This window comes from Aethalodelphis obliquidens, unplaced genomic scaffold (assembly GCF_003676395.1).
Source record: "Aethalodelphis obliquidens isolate GAN/ISIS:26980383/991018 unplaced genomic scaffold, ASM367639v1 scaffold49, whole genome shotgun sequence".
Classification (NCBI taxonomy): domain Eukaryota; kingdom Metazoa; phylum Chordata; class Mammalia; order Artiodactyla; family Delphinidae; genus Aethalodelphis; species Aethalodelphis obliquidens.
The window spans coordinates 7534911-7547075 of NW_020837993.1; positions in this window are offsets into that span (position 1 = coordinate 7534911).

Consider the following 12165-nt stretch of genomic DNA (forward strand, 5'->3'; position numbering starts at 1 on the left):
AAGTTCAAAAACTGAAAAACCTTCTTGGATTTTAGGTTAGGTTTCTCAGATACTGAAGTTTACATGAAGAGGTCACTATCATCTGATATTTGAGAAGGACTCTGGAGTCAGACCAGAGGACTGTTGAAAGATCCAAGCCATTGCAAATTGACTTGGCATGGGAAGATCCTCCTGAGGAGTAAAGAAAACCAGTGCAGTGTCACTTACAACAGCAAACCATATGCTTGACTCAGCATCTATTACTGGGGAGGTGAAAGAGCCAGAGAAACGTACAGATCTGACAAGGAGGGCAATGCTTTGCCAATTGGAGCACAATACTTTCTCTTGCTCAAACACGTTTATGAAGACACATTCCTTGCCATGAAGTTCCCCTGAAACCTGGAAACCTATGCCTTTAATACGATGGGTTTTTATTTCAATTTTGAAATTCGGGGACAACTGCTTTAAAACGAAAAGGAAAGATGTGATGGAAGTAATTGCACATTCGGCCGAAACAGGTTTCTTGTCAAGAGCTTAAGCATGTCAAGATAAACTTCTGTCTCTTTTAAAGATGAAAAGTAATTGGGACAGAAGAGGATGTACAGAGTTCTTGAATGAAGCTTACTGTTTCAGGCTGCCCAGAATTTAGAGAAATGGAAAAGAAACTTATTAACTATTGACTAAAATGTTTGTGGAAAAGGACATTGTATTTCAAAGAATTTCAAAGACATAACAAATAAATAAGGTTAATTTTATCACCAAAGCAATAATTTTGGAGGAATTTTTTTTTTTAATTTATTTATTTATTAATTTATTCCTGGCAGCATTGGGTCTTCGTTGCCACGCGCGGGCTTTTCTCTAGTTGCAGTGAGCGGGGGCCGCTCCTCATCGCGGTGCTCAGGCCTCTCATTGCAGTGGCCTCTCGCTGCAGAGCATGGACTCCAGGCTCGTGGGCTTCAGTAGTTGTGGCACGCGGGCTCAGCAGCCGTGGCTTGAGGGCTCCAGAGCACAGGCTCAGCAGCTGTGGCGCACAGGCCCAGCCGCTCCGCGGCATGTGGGATCCTCCCGGACCAGGGCCCGAACCCGTGTCCCCTGCATTGGCAGGCGGACTCCCAACCACTGCGCCACGAGGGAAGCCCTGGAGGAAATTTTAAATATTAAAGCCATGAGTAAAAAGAAAATAGATGTATGACAATTTTATGTAAACAATACAATTTTTTAAGTGAGAGCAGTAATATGGTAACACTTAAAATGCCTGGGAAAACTTTTTTTCCCATTTTAATAGACCCTGAATCAAAGAGTGAAAGGGTAAATTGAAGTACATAGAAATAAAATTTATAGTAACTGAGGGTGATTGTGTAGATAAAGGGATCTAGAGAAATGGGAAGACTCAAACTTATTCAGAAACATAACATTGTATTTGAGACTTTTTATTGATAAGATTTGTGAAATTGTAAAATGGTATCTTCTCATTGAGATAAAAGTTGTATATAGGAGAAAAATAATGTTATCCCTTTCCCCACCTCTAAGCCTATCCCTTTGGAATCAGTGCTGCCCTGTGGATTGTGTCCTTCCACATCTTATCATGATAAAGACTAAAAGTATTTTAAATATTCTTAGACCAAACTTGGAATTTCTTGCTAATATAGGTCGTGTATTATTCAACCATATATCCTCAGTAAATAAATAATGATTGAATAAATAGAGGAACGAATGAATGTTTACCAATGTTTGATGGTAAAATTCCTGAGGCAAGATATTATGTCTTATTAATCTTTGCATTCTTATCAACTAGAACCTTGGCATATTATAGTGTACAGGTAATTCATTTTACTTGATTTGTTGAATAAATGAAGGAAAGAAGGATGAATTTCAATCTTAAATCGGTTCATTATAGAGGAAAGTGAGGGAGAAAATATACAATAAAATAAATAAATATAAGGAAAAGAGATGAAGAAAGTGTGAGAGAATTAATAAAAAATAAGAAGATGAAGAAGGAGGGAGAGAGGAGCAGATGAGGACAGGGGTAAAAGAGACCTGAAGAGAAAGCCCCATAGTTAGAGAATACACGTGGTAGCAGAAAATTTAAAAGAGAACCCCCAAGCAGAGCGCATTCCCTAAGTCTCAATGATCTCCTTGCCAAGATCCACATTTAACTCCTTTTCTTTCCTTTGCCTCTACATCTAACCAATCACTAAGAACCTCTCTGACATTTGGCCAATTCTTTACTTTCTTACAAGACTTTTATCCCATCTTCCTGCCTAACCATAATCCATCATGTACATGGCTATGGAATTAATTCTCCCTGAAATATGATTTAAGTCATAACATCGCCTATTAAAACAAATTTGACTACTCTATCATGCTTAATAAGCCAAATTTTGTAGCCTCAAATTCAAGATGCTCTATAAGCTTTTATAAGATATCTTCTGAGTCTTTTTACTTGTTCAGCCAAGATAACTAATTTATCATTCATCTAACATAGTGTACCTTTTCCCACTTCCACTAAACCCAGAATGTTTTTGCTCCAAACTACTCTATGCAATATTATCCATTATTCAACTATAAGTGTATAACTAATATATGCAGCTATATGTGAGTGCTTCCTTTGAATGCCAAGAATATTAATAGTATAATTTCTATAATTTAATGTAAATATGGATTAATTCTCTTAAAACTTCATGATAAAATAATTCATTCATGATAAAATCATGAATGTATCGTTGATCTATTTATTCCTTCAAAAATTAAATCAAGCATCTACACTGTGCCAAGAAATTATGATAAGCAAGAAAATAAACATAGCTTCTACCTTCATGGAACTTAAAGTTTAGTGGAAAAGACAAATAATTACAATAATATATTATGATTATTACAATAGGTGAAAAATAGATGCTTTAAAATATACACCAACACATGTCAAAATGTGAATTACATAAAACTAAAACAAACCCACAAAAACCTATTACAATATCTTTGGAAGAATTTCTATTGGCTATAAAATCAATTGAATTGCAATGGGAAAAATAGCAAGTGACTGTTTCATGCTTTGTCTCATGATCATTATCCTCAAATCAGTCAAAGCCTTTTTTTCTGATGTCATACCATCTACTTCCCATCTCGGAAACCCAGTTTTTGTTCCATGAAGAACGCTGAGTAACTATCCCTTTTCTGTACAAATGATACTTTTTGAGGATACTAGAGTATGTTTCCTCATCAGTCTTTCTGCATTTCTTTCAGAGAATTCCAAATAAACAGCAGAAAAGGAAACAGGATTGCTGATGAAATATTAGATCGTTGGAATTAAAGCCCTCATCGTTCATGTCACTCCTTGCAAAACACCATAAGTTTGACTCAGTATCCTGTGCCAAGGAGGTAAAAGAGCCAGAAAATATCCTGTCCCCTGCTATCTTCCATTCAATACTTATAACATCCATAATTCCTTTTACAAACACCATGTTTATTGTAAAATTGTCAATCTTGTTAGCCTTTCTGGTGAATGTGTACTATTCATTTCATTATAATTTTAATTGACATTTTTTCAGATTACTAACAATAAGCAGAAATTTTTATATGATTATAAGATATTTCAATAGCGTCTTCTTTAATGTGCCTGTTTGAGTTCTCTGTATTTCCTATTGTTTGGCTTTTTAAGATTAATTTGTAGTAGTTCTCAATATATGTCAAATAAGATTCTTTTGTTAGTTATGTGTACTTTAAACAGCTTTGTCCTTTCTGCACCTTTGTTTTTCACTCTCAATGTTTTAGTTTTTTAAAGAACATAAACACAATTAAGCTAATGTATTAACTTTTCTTTATCAATTTTTAATTTGGGGTTAAGGTTTTTTGTCTTCTGTTTAAGAATCCTTTTCCATTACTCCTATATTCCTATATTATCTTTTTAAAGTTTTATTGTTTAATCTTTCACATTAAGGTCTACAGTTCACAAGGAGGGTGAAAATCAATGTGCCAAGTACATAAGAAAAATAAGAAAAACACAAAAAAAGAACCCAAAGAAAGTAGGCAATAATAAATTAATAATATAGAAAGTTGCCATACAATAGAGAAGACCAACAAAGCCAAAAAATAATTCTTGGAAAAGACAATAAAAATAGAGAAGACAAAAATTACAAATATTAAGAATAAAAAAAAAGAACATCATTATATATCCTGAGACTTTAAAATGATTATACAATGGTATTATAAATATGTTTTTGTTAATAAATTTGAACTGACACAAGATGAAATAGACAGTGGGCATAGTCCTTTAACTACTGGGGAACTTGAACATGCAATTGAAAATATTGCCCAGACTTATGCCTTATTGAAATACCTATATTTCAATATATGAAATATTGAAATGCCTTATTAAAAGGAAGAACTATTAAAAATAAACAAAAGGAAATAGAATTATAAAATACAATACCTAAAAATTTTTAAATGCTGTATAGACTTATAGTAGAATGGAAAAGACAGGTGAAAGATTCAGTGAACTTGAAGGTGGATCAATAGATGACCCAACCCAAAGAACTGAGAAAAAAAACAACAAAAATGTATTTTAAACGAAACTTCACGGTTCTATTGGATAGTATCCAAAGGCCTAACATTTGCAAATTGGAACCCCAGAAGGAAAGAAGGGAGGGATTGGTGAAGGTAAAATATATGACAAAATAATAGCAGAAAATCTTTCCAAATTTGGTGAATGACATAAATTAAAAATTCAAGAAAATTAGAGAAATCCAAACAGAAAAATGTCAAAGACCATGCCCACAAATATCATAATAAAACTTCTGAAAACCAAAGATGAGGGAGAAAATCATGAAAACAGGCCAAGAAAAGGATACATTATATATTGGGGAGCAATGGCTCTCGACTTCTCATCAGAAATTATGAAAGCCAGAAGACAGTGGAATACCTTTAATTTGCCTCCCATCCCCACCAAAAAAAGAGAGAGAGAAAAAAAAAAAAGCAACTTCTAAAGCAGAATCTTGTATCCAGTGAAAATATCCTTCAGGAACAATAGCAAAAAAAAGAAATCTCATATGAAGAAAACTAAGGGAATTAATTAATAGCAGATCTGCCCTAAAATAAGTAATAAAGGAAATTCTTCACACTGAAGATGCCCTAAAATAAGTAATAAAGGAAATTCTTCACACTGAAGAGAAATAATACCAGAAGGAAACTTGTGACTTCAAGAATGAAAGAGGAGCAACACAAATAAATAAATTATTTTTCTCCTCTTAAGATCGAAAATATATATGACTTCTAGTTGTCTAAAATTTTCACTTTATTTTTGGTTTCAGCAATTTGATTAGAAATTATCTACTTTTTTCTTTTTTCTACATTCTGTATTTATACTGTTTGGGTTCTCTGGAATTCTTCAATCTATGATTAGTATACCTTCTTTAATTTTGGAATATTATCAGCTATTATCTTTTCTAATATTTTCTCTGCTCAAAATCTCTCACTGATGGACCCTTAAGATGGCAGAGGAATAAGATGTGGAGATCACCTTCCTCCCAACAAATATATCAGAAATACATCTACATGTGTAACAACTCCTACAGAACATCTACTGAATGCTGGCAGAAGTCCTCAGACTCCCCAAAAGGCAAGAAACCCCACATACCTGGGTAGGGCAAAACAACAAAGAAAAAAAACAGAGACAAAATAATAAGAATGGGACCTGCACCTCTGGGAGGGAGCTGTGAAGGAGAAAAAGTTTCCACACTCTAGGAAGCCCTGTCACTGGCGGAGACGGGGGTTGGGTGGTGGGGGTAAGCTTTGGAGCCACAGAGGAGAGTGCAGCAACAGGGGTGCAGAGGGCAAAGCAGAGAGATTCCTGCACAGAGGATTGGTGCCGACCAGCACTCACCAGCCTAAGAGGCTTCTCTGCTCACCTGTTGGGGTGCATGGGGGCTGGGAGCTGAGGCTCAGGTGTTGGAGGTCAGATCCCAGGGAGAGGACTAGGGTTGGCTGTGTGAACACAGCCTGAAGGAGGCTAGTGTGCCACAGCTAACTGAGAGGGAATCCAGGAAAAATCTAGACCTGCCTAAGAGTCAAGAGACCATTGCTTTGGGTTGCGTGAGGAGAAGAGATTCAGAGCACCACCTAAATGAGCTTCAGAGATGGGTGTGAGCTGCAGCTATCACCGCAGACACCAGAGACGGGCATGAAACACTAATAGTGCTGATACAGCCACCAAGAATCCTCTGTGCAAACACAGGTCACTATCCACACCTCCCCTCCCTGGAGCCTGTGCAGCTGGCCACTGCCAGGGTCCCATGGTCCAGGGACAACTTCCCTGGGAGAACACAAGGTATGCCTCAGGCTGTTGCAAAGACTTGCCAGCCTCTGCTGCTGCAGGCTCACGCCACATTCCATACCCATCCCTCCCACAGGCCTGAGTGAGTCAGAGCCTCCTAATCAGCCGCTCCTTTAACCCCCTCCTGTCTTGGCAAAGAACAGATGCCAAAGGGTGACCTACATGCAAAGTCAGGGCCAAATCAAAAGGTGAACCCCAGGAGCCATGTGAACAAAGAAGAGAAAGGGAAATTTCTCCATGCAGCCTCAGAAGCAGCAGATTAAATATGCACAATCAACTTGATGTACCCTGGATCTGCAGAATAGCTGAATAGACAATGAATCATCCCAAAAGTGTGGTGGTGGACTATGGGAGCAACTGTAGACTTCAGGTTTGCTGTATTTGACTGACTAGTTTCTGATTTATATGGTTATCTTAGTTTATTTTTTATCACTTGTTATCACTGGTGGACTTGTTTACTGGTTCGGTTGCTCTCTTCTTTTCTTTCTTTTTAATTATTTTTTAATTTTTATTTATTTTTATTTTAATAATATATTTTTTAATTTTAATAACTTTATTTTATTTTATTGTTTTCTTTCTTTTTTCTCTCACTTTTCTTCTGAGCCATGTGGCTGACAGGGCCTTGGTGCTCCAGCCTGGTGTCAGGTCTGAGACTCTGAAGAGAGAGAGCCAAGTTCAGGACATTGGACCACCAGAGAACTCCTGGCCCCATGTAATATCAATTAGTGAGAGCACTCCCAGAGATCTCTGACTCAGCACTAAGACCCAGCTCTACCCAACGGCCAGCAGACTCCAGTGCTGGACACCCCATGCAAGACAATGAACAAGACAGGAAAACAACTCCACCCATTAGCAGAAACGCTGCCTAAAATCATACTAACTTCAAAGACACCCCAAAACACTCCACCAGACTTGGTGCTACACAACAGAAAGACAACATGAATTCCCACCCATCAGAACACAGGCATCAGTTCTTTCCACCAGGAAGCCTACACAACGCACTGAACCAAACTTACCCACTGGGAGCACACCAAAACAATGGGAACTACGAACCTGCAGCTTGCAAAAAAGAGATCCCAAACACAGTAAGTTAAGCAAAATGAGAAAACAGAGAAATACGCAGCAGATGAAGGAGCAAGGTAAAAACCCATGAGAACAAACAAATGAAGAGGAAATAGACAGTCTACCTGAAAAAGAATTCAGAGCAATGATAGTAAAGATGATCCAAAATCTTGGAAATAGAATGGAGAAAATACAAGACACATTTAACAAGGAGCTAGTAGAACTAAAGAGCAAACAAACAATGATGAACAACACAATAAATGAAATTTAAAATTCTCTAGAAGGCATCAATAGCAGAATAACTGAGGCAGAACAACAGATAAGTGACCTGGAAGATAGAATAGTGGAAATAACTACTGCAGAGAAGAATAAAGAAAAAGAGATGAAAAGAATTGAGGACAGTCTCATAGATTTCTGAAACATCACTAAATGCACTAACAATTGAATTATAGGGGCCCCAGAAGAAGAGAAAAAGAAAGGAACTGAGAAAATATTTGAAGAAATTATATTGAAAACTTAGCTAATATGGGAAAGGAAATTGTCAATCAAGTCCAGGAGCACAAAGAGTCCCATACAGGATAAATCCAAGGAGAAAAATGCCAAGGCACATCTTAAATTAAACTATCAAAAATTAAATACAAAGAAAAAAATATTAAAAGCAGCAAGGGAAAAGCAACAAATAACATACAAGGTAATCCCCATAAGGTTAACATCTGATCTTTCAGCAGAAACTCTGCAAGCCAGAAAGGAGTGGCCGGACATATTTAAAGTGATGAGAGGGAAAAATCTACAACCAAGATTACTCTACCCAGCAAGGATCACATTCAGATTTGAAGGAGAAATTAAAACATTTACAGACAAGCAGAAGCTAAGAGAATTCAGCACCACCAAACCAGCTTCACAACAAATGCTGAAGGAACTTCTTTAGGCAGGAAACTCAAGGGAAGAAAAAGACCTACAATAACAAACCCAAAACAATTGAGAAAATGGTGATAAGAACATACATATTGATAATTACCTTAAATGTAAATGGATTAAATGTTCCAACCAAAAGACATAGACTGGCTCAATGGATACAAAAACAAGACCCATATATATGCTGTCTACAAGAGACCCACTTCAGACCTAGGGGCACATACAGACTGAAAGTGAGAGGATGGAAAAAGATATTCCATGCAAATAGAAACCAAAAGAAAGCTGGAGTAGCAACTCTCATATCAGACAAAATAGACTGTAAAATAAAGATTATTACAAGAGACAAAGAAGGACACTACATAATGATCAAGGGATCAATCCAAGAAGAAGATATAACAATTGTAAAAATTTATGCACCCAACATAGGATCACCTCAATTCATAAAGCAAATGCTAACAGCCATAAAAGGGGAAATCAACAGTAACACAATCATAGTAGGAGACTTTAACAGCCCATTTTTACCAATGGGCAGATAATCCAAAATGAAAATAAATAAGGAAACACATTAAACAAGATGGACTTAATTGATATTTATAGGACATTCCTTCCAAAAACAACAGAATACACATTTTTCTCAAGTGCTCATGGAACATTCTCCAGGATAGATCATATCTTGGGTCACAAATCAAGCCTTGGTAAATTTAAGAAAATTGAAATCGTATCAAGCATCTTTTCTGACAACAACGCCATGAGACTAGAAATCAATTACAGGGAAAAACCTGTAAAATATACAAACACATGGAGAGTAAACAATACACTACTAAATAACCAAGAGTTCACTGAAGAAATCAAAGAGGAAATCAAAAAATACCTAGAAACATATGACAATTAAAACACGACAGCCCTCAAATTATGGGATGCAGCAAAGGCATTTTTAAGAGGGAAGTTTATAGCAATACAATCTTACCTCAAGAAACAAGAAAAATCTCAGATAAACAACATAATCTTACACTTAAAGCAATCAGAGAAAGAAGAACAAAAACCCCCAAAGATAGCAGAAGGAAAGAAATAATAAAGACCAGATAATAAATAAATAAAAAAGAAATGAAGGAAACAGTAGCAAAGATCAACAAAATTAAAAGGTGGTTCTTTGAGAAGATAAACAAAATTGATAGTCCAATAGTCAGACTCATCAAGAAAAAAAGGGGGATGACTCAAATCAACAGAATTGGAAGTGAAAAAGAAGAAACAACTGACACTACAGAAATACAAAGGATCATGAGAGATTACTACAAGCAACTATATGCCAATAAAATGGACAACCTAGAAGAAATGGACAAATTCTTAGAAAGGTATAACCTTCCAAGACTGAACCAGGGAGAAGAGAAAATATAAACAGACCAACCACAAGCACTGAAATTGAAACTGTGATTAAAAATCTTCTAACAAACAAAAGCTCTGGACCAGATGGCTTCACAGGCGAATTCTATCAAACATTTACAGAAGATCTAACACATATCTTTCTAAACTCTTCCAAAATATAGTAGAGGGAGGACACTCCCAAACTCATTCTACGAGGCCACCATCACCCTAATACCAAAAACAGACAAAAATGTTACAAAAAAAGAAAACTACAGGCCAATATCAACTGATGAACATAGATGCAAAAATCCTCAATAAAACACAACAAACAGAATCCAACAGCACATTAAAAGGATCATACACCATGATCAAGTGGGTTTATCCCATGAATGCAAGGATTCTTCAATATACATAAATCAATGTGATACACTATATTAACAAATTTAAGGATAAAAACCATATGATATTCCCAATAGATGCAGAAAAAGCTTTCAACAAAATTCAACACCCATTTATGATAAAATCTCTCCAGACAATAGGCATAGAGGTAACTTACCTCAACATAATAATGGCCAGATATGACAAACCCACAGCCAATATTGTTCTCAATGGTGAAAAACTGAAACCATTTCCACTAAGATCAGGAATAAGACCAGGTTGTCCACTCTCACCAATATCATTCAACATAGTTTTGGAAACTTTAGCCACAGCAATCAGACACGAAAAAGAAATAAAAGGAATCCAAATCAGAAAAGAAGTAAAACTGTCTCTGTTTGCAGATGACATGATACCATACATAGAGAGTGCTAAAGATGCTACCAGAAAACTACTAGAACTAATCAATGAATTTGGTAGAGTAGCAGGATACAAAATTAATGCATAGAAATCTCTTGCATTCCTATACACTAATGATGAAAAGTCTGAAAGAGAATTTAAGGAAACACTCCCATTTACCATTGCAACAAAAATAATAAAATACCTAGGAATAAACCTACCTAAGGAGACAAAAGACCTGTATGCAGAAAACTGTAAGACACTGATGAAAGAAATTAAAGATGATACAAACAGATGGAGAGATATACCGTGTTCTTGGATTGGAAGAATCAACATTGGGAAAATGACTCTATTACCCAAAGCAATCTACAGATTCAATGCAATCCCTCTGAAACTACCAATGTAATTTTTTTATAGAACTAGAACAAAAAAATTCATAATCTGTGTGGAAACACAAAAGACCTTAAATAGCCAAGCAGTCTTGAGAAAAAACAACAGAGCTGGAGGAATCAGGCTCCCTGACTTCAGAATAACTACAAAGCTACAGTGATCAAGACAGTATGGTACTGGCACAAAAACAGAAATACAGATCAGTGGAACAGGATAGAAAGCCCAGAGATAAACCCACACACATATGGTCACCTTATCTTTGAGAAAGGAAGCAAGAACATACAATGGAGAAAAGATGGCCTCATCAATAGTGCTGCTGGGAAAACTGGACAGCCAAATGTAAAATAATGAAATTAGAATACTCCTTAACACCATACACAAAAATAAACTCAAAATGGATTAAAGACCTAAATGTAAGGCCAGACACTATAAAACTCTTAGAGGAAAACATAGGCAGAACACTCTATGATATAAATCACAGCAACATCCTTTTTGACCCACCTCCTAGAGAAATGGAAATAAAAACAAAAACAAAAAAAATGGGACATAATGAAACTTAAAAGCTTTTGCACAGCAAAGTAAAACATAAGCAAGATGAAAAGTCAACCCTCAGAATGGGAGAAAATATCTGCAAACGAAGCAACTGACAAAGGATTAATCTCCAAAATATAAAAGCAGCTCATGCAGCTCAATATATAAAACAAACAAACAAACAACCCAATCCAAAAATGTGCAGAAGACCTAAACAGACATTATTCCAAAGAAGACATAGAGATTTCCAACAAACAAATGAAGGGATACTCATCATCACTAATCATTAGAGAAATGCAAATAAAAACCACAATGAGGTATCTCCTCACACCGGTCAGAATGGGCATCAATCAAAAAATCTACAAACAATAAATGCTGGAGAGGGTGTGGAGAAAATGAACACTCTTGCACTGTTGGTGGGAATTTAAATTGATACAGGCACTATGGAGAACGGTATGGAGTTTCCTCAGAAAACTAAAAATAGAACTACCATATGACCCAGCAATCCCACTACTGGGCATATACCCTTAGAAAACCATAATTCAAAGAGTCATGTACCACAATGTTCTTTGCATCACTATTTAACAATAGCCCAGACATGGACGCAACCTAAGGGTGCATCAACAGATGAATGGCTAAAGAAGATGTGGTACATATATACAGTGGAATATTACTCAGCCATAAAAAGAAACAAAATTGAGTTATTTGTAGTGAGGTGAATGGACCTAGAGGTTGTCATACAGACTGAAGTAAGTCAGAAATAGAAAAACAAATACTATATGCTAACATATATATATATATATATATATATGGAATCTAGAAAAAAA